At 52.8% G+C, this 14,043-nt stretch overlaps 1 long non-coding RNA gene across 1 annotated transcript in view; it reads right to left on the bottom strand.

Annotated features, from left to right (window-relative positions):
- The window catches only part of LOC139232865 (uncharacterized), a 72,528-nt gene extending 60,444 nt beyond the window's left edge, over positions 1–12,084 (bottom strand). Inside the window, exon 1 of the long non-coding RNA XR_011588086.1 lies at positions 11,162–12,084. This is a non-coding gene — a long non-coding RNA (uncharacterized lncRNA). The remainder of the gene's footprint in view (positions 1–11,161) is intronic.
- Between the last annotated feature and the right edge of the window lie 1,959 nt (positions 12,085–14,043).

The following is a 14,043-nucleotide window of genomic DNA, read 5'->3' as shown; positions in this document are numbered from 1 at the left end:
ATTAGGGCCTGGGACTTTGTGGTGAGTGTAGCCCTTAAAGGGACCCTGTGATGGCGACACCATCCATGTCGGTGGCAGGACCAGCAAAGACATATGCGCAGGTGGCGTCCACATCCATGGCGCCTCCTGCGTCTACTGCTGCCCTGCCACTGTTCAGATTAATTACCAAAAAAAACGGGGTCAAGAGCTACACTCACCCCACTATGAGCATCGAGGAGTGCGTGCGGGCGATGGCTGGGGTAGTCGGCCCCTCGGCCATTGTTGCGGCCTCCAAGATGTCTGGGAAGGCTGTGTTCTTCCTGGGGTCGGAGTGGGTGGTGTCCCTGGCCCTTGAAAAGGGGCTCACGGTGGGGGGGCGTTCCTGCCGGTGGACCCTCTCGAGGCCATCGCACAGAGGGTCATTCTTTCGAACGTCCCGCCCTTTGTTCCCGCTGAGCTCCTGCTCCCTCACCGACATCAACTGGGGGAGGTAAGGTCGGGGATTAAGCCCATACCGCTCAGCCTCAGGGAGACCAGCCTGTGCCACGTGTTCTCCTTCCGCCGCCAGCTCTTTGTCCGGCTGGCGCGAGAGGAGACGACGGAGGGCACCTTCAATGTGGTGCACGAGGGGACTGCCTACCGCGTCTTTTGGACGTCAGACGGCGTGCGGTGCCATGCCTGTAGGGAGGTGGGTCACGTTCGTACGAACTGCCCCACCTCCAAGGCCGCCAAACCACCTAAGGCGGCCAAGGCTGGGGCCGCCACCACCCCTCCCCCTAGTAGCGTCCGCATGGGTGCGCGGACATTGTCGGAGGCATTTGTCTTCATGGCCTCCGGCGGGGGGAAGGGAGAGCGTCCGGGCGGAAGGAAAGCGCGGAGGAAGGCGAAGCACCTTGAGGTGGGTCCCCTCAGTGCACCGGACAGCCCCATCACCGCGCTCGGCCCACCCCTGGAACCGGCGAGCGCGGGGTGCCCTGAGCCCATGCCCGAGCCCTTGACCACTACCGCAGAGGGGCGTGGGCAAGCAAAACAAAAGGGGTGAGCGGAACGGGAGGCCTCGGCAGACATGGACATCTCCCTGCCTCCGCACCCCCCCAGGAAAAAAAGGAGGCGCCGCTCCAATGAGGTGGAGGGGGAACAACATCCCTCCGCGGAGGAGTCGGTGCCCGCCGCGTGTCCCGTGTCCCCCACCACGCCCCCAAACCGCGCTGTAGGCGGGGGGAATCTGTCTCCGGGGAGGGTTAGACAGTCGAGGTTGCCCAGCCTCTGCCTCCCGGGGATGGCGCAGAGGATCTGCCTGTTGTGGGGGGCGTGGGACCGGCGGAGGAATGCGTCGCCGCCGGGTCGAGCGTCCCGGGGACTGAGGCGGGCGGGGCCGAAAAGGCCGAAACTGAGCCCGCCCAGCCAACAATCAACATCCCCTAGGATTCACTCGATCCGGCAGAAATAAAAAATTTTAAAGATTTTAAACAACATGCACACGCTGGGCCGGGGGATGGCGACGGGGAGGGGGAGGAATACCAACCCTTGACCCCAACTTTGGAGCCGGGGCACTTGGAGGAACTGGAGCAGCTTTTCGAGCAGCTTTCTCCGTGTTCCCTGGTGCCTGGGGCGGAGGGGGAACCCCTTCCGCTGTCGCTTCCTGACTCGGCATCAGAAGTAAAAGAGCCCAGTGGGGACTCCTCTGCCAACAATCCTGGGGGTGGGATTGGGGCAGAGCTAGGGCCGGATGGAGCGGCCGGGCAGTTTGCCGTACCTCGTGCGGTCGACGGGCCGGCTGTTGGCGGCGACCTCCCGGAGGGGGACGGGGACACGGTGGAGGGCGCGGGAGAAGATCTGGAGTCCATCGCCAATGAGGCGGTGGATCTACTCGTGCCCGCCGCTGAGTCCCCCCGCATTCCTGTAAAGGAGCTCCGGGACTTTATGGTCCAGAGCCAGGGTCGCTGCAACCGAGCCCATCTGGCCCTGGAAAAATGGTCCGAGCCGGCGCTGCTCATCAGGTCCATCCGCGCCGCCGCTAAAACCATGGCTGCGGGCGGGCCCTCAACAAAGGCGCAAAGCCTTGAGCTGCGCCAGCTCAAAACATTCCTCGCTGGGCTGCTGAGGGAGTGGAGGTCAACAAACGACTCCACTCCCCCCCCCATAATAGGTTAGGTAGAGGTTGCACTATGCTCTAGTCATGAAGATAACCATAGCCAGCCTCAACATCAACGGCGGCAGAGAGGCACACCGTAGATTTAACAATTTTTCGTTCCTGCGGGAGGGGAAATATGCGGTGTGCTTCCTGCAAGAAACCCACACCATTCCGGGAGACGAAGCCACGTGGCTCCTGGAATGGCAAGGAGAGGTCCGCATGAGCCACCTCTCCGCCACTTCTAGTGGGGTGGCCATCTTGCTGGGCCCGCATTTTCAGCTGGAGATCTTGGGGGTCGAGGAGCCCGTGCCAGGCCGCTTGCTGCACGTCACGGTTCGCCTGGGGGATGTGCCGCTCCATCTCGTGAACGTGTACGCCCCTCAGCCCGGCCCGCAGCAGACGCGCTTCTTCGAAGAAGTGTCCGCTCTTCTTGGCTCCGTGGACGTCGGCGACTGAATTGTCCTCGGGGGGGATTTCAACTGCACCCTCGAGGCGAGGGACCGCTCTGGTGCCCCGCAGAGCATGACGGCGATGGAGAAGTTGAGGGACCTGGTCGGGTCCTTCGACTTGGTGGACGTCTGGCGAAATCTCCATCCCAACTCCAGTGTCTCGGGCGTATGTTTCCTGCGTCCTGGCGGCCTCCATGCGGCCGGCGCCGTGTTCGGACCACCACCTGGTGTGGGCGGAGCTCGCTTCGCTCCGCGCGAGGACGGGGTCCGCGTACTGGCATTTTAACAACTTGCTACTGGAGGGCGAGTGGTTCCAGAACTCGTTCCGTCGTTTCTGGGCCGACTGGAGAAGGAAGCAGGGGGGCTTCCCCTCCTTGAGGCTATGGTGGGACGTGGGCAAGCCTCATGTCCGTGTCTTCTGTCAAGAGTATGTGAGGGGGTCGACCAAGGGGCAGGCAGCCAGGGTCGGGTGCCTAGAAAAAGAGGTGCTCGACCTGGAATCCCGTCTCGGTCAAGTCGTCGAGGACCCGGCCCTGCGGATGGTGTACGAAGCGAAGAAGGCCGCGTTGATGGACCTGCAGTTCGTCGGGTCCCGAGGCACGTTCGCTTTAGGAGAGGGGTGCGCCAGGGATGCCCCATGTCCGGCCAGTTATACGCCATCTGCGTGGAGCCTTTCCTGCGCCTCCTGCGGACGAGGCTCTCAGGACTGGCTCTGCAAGGGCCGGGCGTGGAGGTTATCCTCTCGGCTTATGCCGATGACGTGCTCCTCACGGTAGAGGTTCCCGTTGACCTGTGGAGAATGCGTGAGTGCCAGGAGATTTACTCGGCCACATCCTCCGCCAGGATCAACTGGGAGAAATGTTACGGACTCCTGGTGGTTAGTGCCTGGAGCACGACCCATCTCCTCTTGCTGGGAGTCTACCTTAGCCCCGACGAGGAAGCCTGGCCAGTGAACAGGCAAGAGCTGGAGGCCAAGGTCACCGCTCGCCTAGGGTGCTGGACAGGACTGCTCCAAGTGCTGTCCGACAGGGGTCGAGCGCTAGTCATAAACCAGCTGGTGGCCGCTATGCTGTGGTACCGGTTGGTCACTTTGACCCCTCCACCTGCGTTTGTCGCCAAGATACAGAAGAAGCTGGTGGACTTCTTCTGGAACAATAGGAAGCACTGGGTCTCTGCCGCGGTCTTGAGTATCCTGCTTCGGGAGGGCGGTCAGTCGTTGGTGTGCATCAGCACCCAGCTAGCGACTTTCCGTCTTCAGAACCTGCAGAGATACCTTTACGTTGAGCCCCCTCCTAGGTGGCGTGCGCTGGCGACATATTTCTTCCGCTAGCAGCACAGCCTCAACTACGACACGCAGCTCCTGTTTGTGAGCTTGGGGAGCGTCAGGACCGTCATCCAGGGGCTGCCTGTCTTTTACCAGGAACTCATCAGGGTCTGGAACAAAGTCTCCACCAAGTGCAGCTCTCCACCGGCTGGAGTGGCGGCTGTCCTGCAGGAGCCGCTGCTCGGGAATCCGTACCTCCACGACCAAGGTTTCAGGTGGCAGTCGGATGAGAGGGCTGTGGCTGGCGAGGTGACCAGGGTCAGGGACCTGCTCGATGGTGGAGGAGTGGGCTGGATGGCGCCAGACACGCTGGCACGGCGCCTAAATTCGGCCGACGTCTGCCGCGCGGCCGATGCCATTGAGTCACTAAAAACAGCTCTGGGCCCTGACTCCATTAGGTGTGTCGAGGAGGCCCAAGCACGTGGGGAGATCCCGTCCGACTGATCCCCGTCCGGACGGAATTCCTCATCGGCGCCAAACCCCGGAACCTCCCTTGGGAGCCGGCGCCTCACACCTTGAGCCGCCTCGGGGAAATCCCCTCCGTGCCTTTCAGTTCCACGCGGAGGGGTTTCCTGTACGGGCTGCTCCTGCACACTCTCAACTTTGCCATCCTCGCCTGCCGTCCGGACACACCATGGCGTACCATCTTGCCGTCCGGAGGAGGCAGGGGTCCCCGATGGAGTGCACTCTACGCGGGAGTCCTCCCATTATTTATCGGGGACTTGGCCTGGAGTGTGGTGCACAGAGCAGTCCCATGCAATAAATTTTTAAGCCGGTTCACGGGCTCCCAGGCCGCCTGCAATTTCTGCGGTCTGAAGAGTCCATGTTCTATGTTTTTATTGAATGCACGAGGTTGCAGCCCCTGTTCCATTATTTAAAGGGGCTGCTCCTCAATTTCTGGCTGCACTTCAGTCCCACACTCCTGATCTTTGGGCACCCTGTGCGGAGGGGAGCGGATAGGTCCGAGGGCCTCCTCGTAGGACTGCTCTTGGGCACGGCCAAGGGTGCCATCAGCCAGTCCAGGCAGCGGGCGGTCGAGGGGGTTGTTCAGCCCGACTGCCTGCCTCTCTTCCATGCCTACCTCTGGGCCAGGGTGTCCTTGGAGATGGAGCACGCGCTGTACACCGGTACGCTCGCGGCCTTCCGCGAGATGTGGGCGCCGGAGGGACTGGAGTGCATCATCACCCCCGGCAATCAAATTTTAATTTGATTTTATATGTTTTAAAGTTTAATTTGTTTTAATTGCCGGGTTTTTAGTGTCCCCTTCCCCTTTTATAGGGGGCACTTGTAAAATCTATAATTTTAATGCCCCAAAAAAAAAATCACAAAGAAAACAAAAAATAAAAAAAAAGAGGGCAGTTAAAAGTGTCTGCAGTGTCCCCCAGATCGGGGGGGCACTTGATCTAATGTTTATTTTGTTCCCCCCCCCAAAAGAGTTGTAGAGCTTGCCTCCCTTCCGCAGTTACATCCGAGCCAGAGTGTCCCTGGAGATGGAGCACACAGTGTACACCGGTACGCTCGTGGCCTTCCGTGAGAGGTGGGCGCTGGAGGGACTGGAGTGCATCATCACCCCCAGCAACCAAATTTTAATTTGATTGTCATTGTTTAAAGTTTAATTTGTTTAATTGCTGGTTTTAGTGCCCCCCCACCACACCCACCCGCACCTTTTAGCCAGGGGGCACTTGTAAAATTTGTGTTTTTTAGTTCCCTCAAAAAACCCAAAAAACACAAAAAAAAACAAGGGGGCACTTGTTTAAAAATGTTTGGTGTGTCCCCCCCCCCCTTTAATCAGGGGGCACTTGATCTATTTATTATTTTCTATAAAATAGTTGTAGAGCTGTTGTGAGTGGCTTAGCCAATCACGTGATCTTCACAAGACTCAATAAAACCCCAGTCAGTTGAATCTAGGTCATCCACAATGAGGTATGCAGTTATGAGCCTAGTGGATGAACTGCTAATGTGTAGTGTGATTGTTAAACCTTTGTTAATAAACCAATTAGTTCTTCATAGCAATGTGTTGCTATGAATTCTTAAGCAGAGAACCCATGAAGCAAATACTTTACAGAGGGAATACATAAAAATTCCCTGTTGGTCTACTGGAATGGAAGAACATCTGACTGAGTTCTTGATGGCTGATGGAGGTTTTTCTAAGCAAAGAGTTTTCTCAAATATTTTTGCATTCAAGTATAGTTAATATCATTTTAAATGAGGAACTTACCACTGGTTCTGACTCACAGCAGAAATTTACTCTGGGGGTGGGGGTGCTAAAATGTCTGCATTATGTTATTAAAGCCAAAGTTATGAGTGGAACAATTCAAGACTACCTCTCAGATTAAGTTAATGGAAAGCTTAGACAAATGGGGAAGAGTTCTGGTATTGCTATTAATTCAATATTTTGATATAGGTGTCAGAGGAGTAATTAACTTTACAAATTTTTTACAAGAATTTTACTCACTGCATCAGCTCAACATGTGGAAAATACTTTAGTGATTCCAGAAAGTTTATCAATGTCATTAAAATGACTGAAAGTTGAAATTTGTGAATTACTTTTAGAGAAGAACATTAGGGGTAGTTTGAAGTAATAGCAGGAGTAAACCACGGAAGTATTCTTTCATATCTACTGTTTGGAAGACAATAGCTTGGAACCCTAAACAATCATTAAATGGAAACCAGTGCCCAGAGGATGAGGAAAAAATATACAATTCCTGATTTTGTAATGTAAAAGTAAAGCTTGCACAAGACAAGAACAACCTATAAAGATGCCTCAGATCAGATAACCAACACCACCAAAGAACATTTGCGTATTTATCAACAGAAATAAAATTAAAGTGATAAAGAATGATACAAGACTTAAAACATTATTGATGAATCTCAATAGCTGGTGACCACAAAGCTGAGAAAGATTACTGACCACAACAGCAATCTTACGAATGAATAGAGTGAACAAATATAAGCAATTCTCAAATGGGAGAAATCGATGCTGACAAGAAGCTCGGAAACATCCCAAAAAAATGGTTCTGTTAGAATTAATACAAGATATAACCCTTGTCGATAAGTGTGCAGACTGCAGGGTAGACGAGCAGACTGACCAAGGCACTGTGATGCAGAAAGCCATTCAAGTGGGGGGAGTAAAGAGGATGGTGATTGTAGTAGGGGACAGTATAGTTAGGAGGATAGATAAGGTTCTCTGTAGCCGAGAACGTGAGTCCCGAAGGCTTTGTTGCCTAACCGGTACCGGGGTAAAGGACATCTCCTCCGGGCTAGAGAAGAACTTTGAGTGGGAGGGAGAGGATCCAGTTGTCATGGTACACGTAGGTAGCAATGACATAGGTAGGACTAAGAAAGAGGTTCTGCTCAGAGAGCTTGAGCAGCTAGGGACTAAATTGAAAAGCAGAACCACAAAGGTAATAATCTCTGGATTATTACCGGAGCCACGAGCAAATTGGCATAGGGTCAATAGAATCGGGGAGATGAATGCGTGGCTCAGAGATTGGTGTGGGAAAAGAGGGTTTCAATTCATAGGACACTGGCACCAATACCCGGGAAATGAGAGCTGTTCCGTGGAGACGGACCACACCTGAACTATTCACGGACCAAAGTTCTAGCGAATCGAATAACTAGGGAGGTAGATAGGCCTTTACACTAAATAAAGTGGGGTGGGGAGGGGGTGGTCCCAGTGGAGAGAAATCTAAAATGCTAAAGAGAAAAGAAAAGGAAGCAATGCAAGGAAGTGATTGTAGTAAGGATACCAGATTATGGTGGTAGATTTAAGGGCCAGGTCTTCAAACACTTGTTTCCTCAGACAGCCGAAGGCTACACTGGCGCACTGGAGGTGATGTTGAATCTCCGCATCAATGTAGTAATACCCGTCCTCCTGTATGGATCTGAGGCATGGACGATGTATAGAAGGCACCTCAAGTCGCTGGAGATATATCACCGACGATGTCTCCACAAGATCCTGCAAATCCCCTGGGAGGACAGGCGCACCAACATCAGTGTCCCCGTCCAGGCTAACATCCCCAGTTTTGAAGCACTGACCATACTCGATCAGCTTCGCTGGGCAGTCCACATAGTTTGCATGCCAGATACGAGACTTCCTAAGCAACTGCTTTGTGCGGAGCTCCTTCATGGTAAACTAGCCAAAGGTGGGCAGCGGAAGCGTTACAAGGACACCCTCAAAGCCTTCCTGGTAAAGTGCGACATCACCACTGACACCTGGGAGACCCTGCCCAAAGACCACCTGAGGTGGAGAAAGTGCTTCCGGGAGAGCGTTGAGTTCTTCGAGTGTCAACGCAAAGAGGGTGAAGAGGTCAAATGTAGACAGCGGAAGGAGCCCGCAGCAAACCAGCCCCACCCACCCCTTCCCCTGACGAATGTCTGTCCCACATGTGACAGGGTCTGTGCTCTCGTATTGGACTGTTCAGCCACCAGAGAACTCACTTTGGGAGTGGAGGCAAGTCTTCCTCGATTCCGAGAAACTGTCTATGATGATGATGATGATGACCAGATTATGGGCCTAAATTTCCCTAACCTCTTTTTCTGGTGCTCTCACTCGATCTGCGCCACTTATGCCCGCCTCCAAGCGTGCCGAAAAAAGATTTCCATAATTTGGCCGCTTCCCAGCCTCTCCTCCGCCGTGGCGCAGCATGGCCCAATGGATTCGGGGCGGAGCCAGGTCCCGGCACTTTTATTTGCCATGACATTTTGCTTACAAGGTCAGTGAGAGATTTCAATGGGGGCAATACTAGTTCACCAGCATATCATGCTGGTTGCTATTGGCAGGCGGCTTCAAGCAGGAAGAAGGGTTCTTAGTCATGTTGGGCCACAGATTCAAAGAGGTCACTGACGTTTGGGGAGGAGGCCTTACCCTCCCAAATATTTATAGGGAACATCGCTGATACCTTCAGCTTTCTGAGGCGCAGTGATTTAGAAGGCTGCGCTTCCAAAAAGAACTGCTGACAGAGATATACCAGTTCCTACACGCATACCTACAGCCAGTGCCAACCGATGGCTGTGGCGATGGCCTTCTGTGCCTTCAGCTCTTTCCAGGCAGCAGCAGAGGACATATGCAGCATCTCTTAGCACGCTACAAATAGCTGCATTCGCCAGGTTATAAGGGCACTGTCCGCATGCAGAATGGATTTCATAAAGTTCCATTTAAGCAGGGACTGCCCAAATGCGAGGGCTTTAGGGTTTGAAAGAATTGCAGGCTTCATCAAGTTTCAAGGAGCCATTGACTGCGCACACATCGCCTTGTGAGCACCATTACACAATGCAGAGGTCTCCCTAAACGTTCAGCTGGTCTGCGACCACACACTGTGCATCCTCACAGTGAATGCCTGCTAGACAGGGAGCGCACATGATGCTTTCATCTTGCATGAGAGCAGTGTCTCAGGAATGTTTCAGCGACAAAGACAAGGGCAGGTCTGGCTGATCAGGGACAAAGGTTATGGCTTGGCCACCTGGCTCATGAACCCCCTCCGGAGCCTCACCACAGAAGCCAAGCAGTGCCACAATGACAGCCATGCAACCACCCGCAACATCATCGAACAAACAATTGGATTGCTCAAGCAGCGCTTCAGATGCCTGGACCGCTCTGGAGGCAGCCTTCAATACTCCCCTCAACAGGTCTCCGAATTCATTGTGGTGTGCCGTATGCTGCACAAATTAGCCATCATAAGGGGCCAGGCATTGCCAGTGGGGATTGCAGGACCACCTCAGGATGAGGAGGACGAGCCTGGCGAGGAACCCATTGCGGATCCACCACAACCACAGGGGGGGCAGCGTGGAGATGCGGCCGCAACAAGACCCTTACATTGCCAGCTCATCATTGACCGGTTTGCTTGAATGGGGAAGATGGGGTTGGAGCTTTAACTCGCGACTCTATGCCACCATGGTGGTTCATCTACACTGAATTCTGCAATGAGACTCAAGCCACCAATAGCAAAGGTCCAAGAAACATTTTTATAAACATCTATAATGAACAATGCCCCACTCAATAACCCAGAATGATACAATGATTAAACCAAAACTAACTAAACACAAAACTGCTTCCTGCAGCAAGTCAATGCAAAATAAGCCATTTCTTAAAACACAACTATTTTCAATTTGAACAATTCTACATAAATGCATGAGCTCAACCTTGTGTCCGCCTTTAATGGCTCTTAGCCACACCTTCCCATCAGCCTCCTTGCAAGCCTGCTGCTCCTCCTCAATGAGGCCTCTGTTATGTATTGTCCAGGTACATTAAATGTATAGTTACAATGGTGCACCACAGAGGGCGCTGTGGTGGGAGACTCGAAAGTATCTGCAAGACAGAGTATAAAAGGCTGCCCACCACACCTGAGAGACACTCTGGAGTTACACAATAAAGGACTAAGATCACAGCAGTTACTACAACACCAGACTGTGTGGAGTCAATGATTTGAGTGCTACATATATCACATTGGTGACAAGGACACAGACGAGTTTCACACAACCATGGCTACTCTGGGTTCACTAAAGGGTTTTACAGTGGGTAATGATTGGGAGGCCTTTACGGAAAGGCTCGAGTACTACTTTATAGCGAACGACCTGATGGAGGACATGAATGCACTGAAGTGTAAGGCGACATTGCTGTCCAGTTGTGGTGATGAGGTTTACTGTCTCGTCAGGGATTTGCTGGCACCCGCGAGCGCCAAGGACAAGTCATATGAGGAGCTGATTGAACTCATTCGTGACCAACTGAAGGAGAGCATCCTCACGGCCAGGCACAAATTCTACCACCACTGCAGACCTGAGGGCCAGGATGTCACCAAATATGCTGCAGACATCAGGAGACTCACGGCGCCGTGTGATTTTGGCACACACCTTGACGAGGCATTGCGAGACGTTTTTGTAATGGGGATTGGCCATGAGGGTCTCCTTCACAAGCTGCTATCCACTGAACCTAGAGTCACCCTGAAGCAAGCCATCACTATCAGCTGGGCATTTGTGACCTCAACTTGCAGCACCAAGCAGATGATCCCCCACACAGTCTCGGAACAGGCAGGCACTGCCCACAGGATAGCGCCCGTCACGGACAAAACTGCAGAATGTGGCTCTGCCCAGGGCAGAGAGCATGGACCTCGGGGTCCTGGAACTCAGAGTCCACCAAGGGGGGCTAATCGAGTAGCACCATGCTGGCGCTGCGGAGGAAGCCAAGGGGCTCACCGGTGCAGGTTTGCGGAGTATACGTGCAACACCTGCCACATGAAAGGCCACCTTCAGCGTATGTGCAAAAGAAACACGACTCACCATGTGGCTGAGGAGATGGTAGAGGATCCACTATCCAGCGAGGAGCAGGTAGAAGATGATGATGTGTTTGGACTGTACACGTGTACCGACGATTCGGCCCCAGTGATTATGGAAGTCAAGATTAACGGAGTCCCAGTGAGTATGGAAGTGGACACTGGGTCGGGTCAGTCGCTTATGAGTCGGGAAACTTTTGAGAAACTGTGGATCAACCCAGCTGCACGACCCAAGCTGGTCCCGGTCACGGCGAAGCTGTGCACCTGCACCAAGGAGCTGATACCTGTTCTTGGCAGAGCGGATGTGCAGGTAGCTCACGGTGGCGAGACGCACGGTTTACCTTTGTGGATCATTGCAGACAATGGGCCGATGCTACTCGGCAGGAGATGGATGGGGAAAGTCCGTGGGAGCTGGGAAGACTTCATTCCTCCACAGACCGCTATTCCCCATGTTCACAGGCAGAGCAGGCCTCCTCCAAAGGAACTCGCAACTGACCTCCACGCCACTCACGCTGCCGGCGGAGAACAGCAGGGTCTGCCGGCACCGGGCCAGCCGTCACATCACCGGCCGATAGTTCGCTCTCCTGCCCCCCCCGGAGCTGCGGGAACCGGGGAAAGGACCCGGACCCAGGGCCTTCAGGTGGCACCGCTCCGCGGCCGCGGCCTATAGGGTCTCCTGTTCAGCAGCCCGGGAGAAGGTGCAGGATATCGGCGCTGTGGAATGTTCTGAGCCGGTCCAGACAAAATGTTACATGGGCCATATTTGGCGCTTGCTCTGTCAACGAGTGTGCGCTGGATTTCGTCAGGAAGATAAAGACTCACTGTGCCGAGCCCTTCACAGAGTAATGGACCAGCCACCTGGAACTGGTGATAATAAAGTCCTTGCTGAAGAAGGAAAGTTCTTGCTGAAGAAGTTAAGATGGCGGCGAGCCTCGTGGTAGCTGTGTTCTGCAGAGAGAGAGACAGGCAGGACCAGCAGGGCACCTAAAATGGCACCCCCTCCCCCCACCCCCCGGTGGAAACCTCGTGGAAAAACAAGATGGCGTCTTAAAAGGGAAATGTACCCGGGAACCTTAAAAGGGCCTTACACCATTGGCGGTCCCCACAAAGAGACTTTTTTAAGGGCAAGAGTGAGTCAAAATGATTAATGTGATTTGTACGATGACGTGATTTATGACAAGAGTTAATATTTTGATGCTGAAGTGTCGACTGTGTTTAAAATGATTGAGATGATTTACGAAAAGAGTTAGTATCACAATGTCCAAGTAAAAGGGTTAATGGATCTGGACTAATATGACTCATGGATTAATGCGATTTCCGATTTTATGTGATCCATGCAATGGTTCAGCGGCTGCAGATGAGCCACAAAGGCGAATATTTTCTGAGAACAGAGGCAACGCACTAGTTGCGATACCCCGTCTCAGCGTAGTTCACTACCTCGGGGAAAAAAAAGGGGCATTATGCCGCCAACATACCTCACCCAGTGAAGCGGAGATTAAATAACTTTTCAGTGTACCTGCAACTTTTTGATGTAACTTTTCAATGCATCCATATGTACTATACAAATGTACTGTCTATGTATACCTGCTTTCTGTTGGAGGTCATGCTTGTGTACTTCATCACCCATGTAAGGACTTCAAATACCACATGTGTGCACCGGATTGCAAGCATAATCCCTACATGGAGGGGAGAAGAGGGAAGTGGATGGTCATGGCCTCACACTCACAAATCAATCAGGACGAACAAGGCCGAGGTTACCGGCAATGTGCTTGTGGAACTGGGGGGGGGAGTGAGATGTTATGTATTGTCCAGGTACCTTAAATGTATAGTCACAATGATGCGCCACAGAGGGCGCTGTGGTGGGAGACCCAAAAGTACCTGCAAGACAGAGTATAAAAGGCTGCCCACCACACCTGGAGTTACACAATAAAGGACTAAGGTCACAGCAGTTACTAAAACACCAGACTGTGTGGAGTCAGTGAATTGAGCGCAACATACATCACAGCCTCAGTGTCTACAGCAAAGCTACTAGAGGGCTGCTGTTTTAAGGGGACAGACAATGCAGACGGTGTCTGAGGATGCCCTGGACCAGCTCTTGGCCTAGAAGGCCTGGTTATGGACTGCTGCGCCTCATCCGCGGAAACAGTCACTGGTGGCTGGGGTGTCAATCATGTATGGTGCATGGTCGGTGAGTCAGTGGTGGGAGCCAGAATGCTGTCATCCTGAGGAAGGACAGCACCTTCCATTTCCTGGGAGCCACTGACTCTCCGATGGGACTGGGCCTCGGCATCTGGAGTACGATGTGTCTCCACAACTTGTTGGTCTGCTTTGGCACTATCCCTTCCCCGTTGGACAGTGGGGAACGCAGCGAGAAAGGCAGCAGTCATCGACCGCATCACATCACATCAAGCTGAAGTGTAGCTTGTGCCTGCGATTCGTGCGATGCTGCGATGTGCTCAAGGGCACGCACCACACAATTTGGAATGCCACTGTCGCTGCGCAAGGCCACCAGCCTCTGTGTGTGGGCAATGATGGCCTCGCTGGAGTCCTGAGTTGCATTGACAATCCGTGACGCTGCCTAAAAATAAACTATCACAAAACATGACTAAAATATATTCGGAAAAATTTCTATTTCGGCCCTTCATCCATATAAATAATCCAGCACAATTTCTATTTTTATTTTATTGTATCCTACAGAAATTGATCTAAGCCAAGAGACTACTATTTTTAAACACATGTATTCTATAGGATAGTTTTATAAGATAAAAGGGCAATCAATGAAACCAGAAAATTAAAAAGGAAAGTGTTCTGCTGTGATCCTGTGAAGTATACTCATTTTACAGCTGGCAATTTGTTCAGCAAAGTCTATGAAATGGCAAAAAAGTGTTA

This window comes from Pristiophorus japonicus, chromosome 2 (genome assembly GCF_044704955.1).
Source record: "Pristiophorus japonicus isolate sPriJap1 chromosome 2, sPriJap1.hap1, whole genome shotgun sequence".
In the NCBI taxonomy this organism is placed as follows: Eukaryota; Metazoa; Chordata; class Chondrichthyes; family Pristiophoridae; genus Pristiophorus; species Pristiophorus japonicus.
The sequence above is the reverse complement of the archived record's forward strand: the minus strand, read 5'-3'. Positions and strand labels throughout refer to the sequence as shown.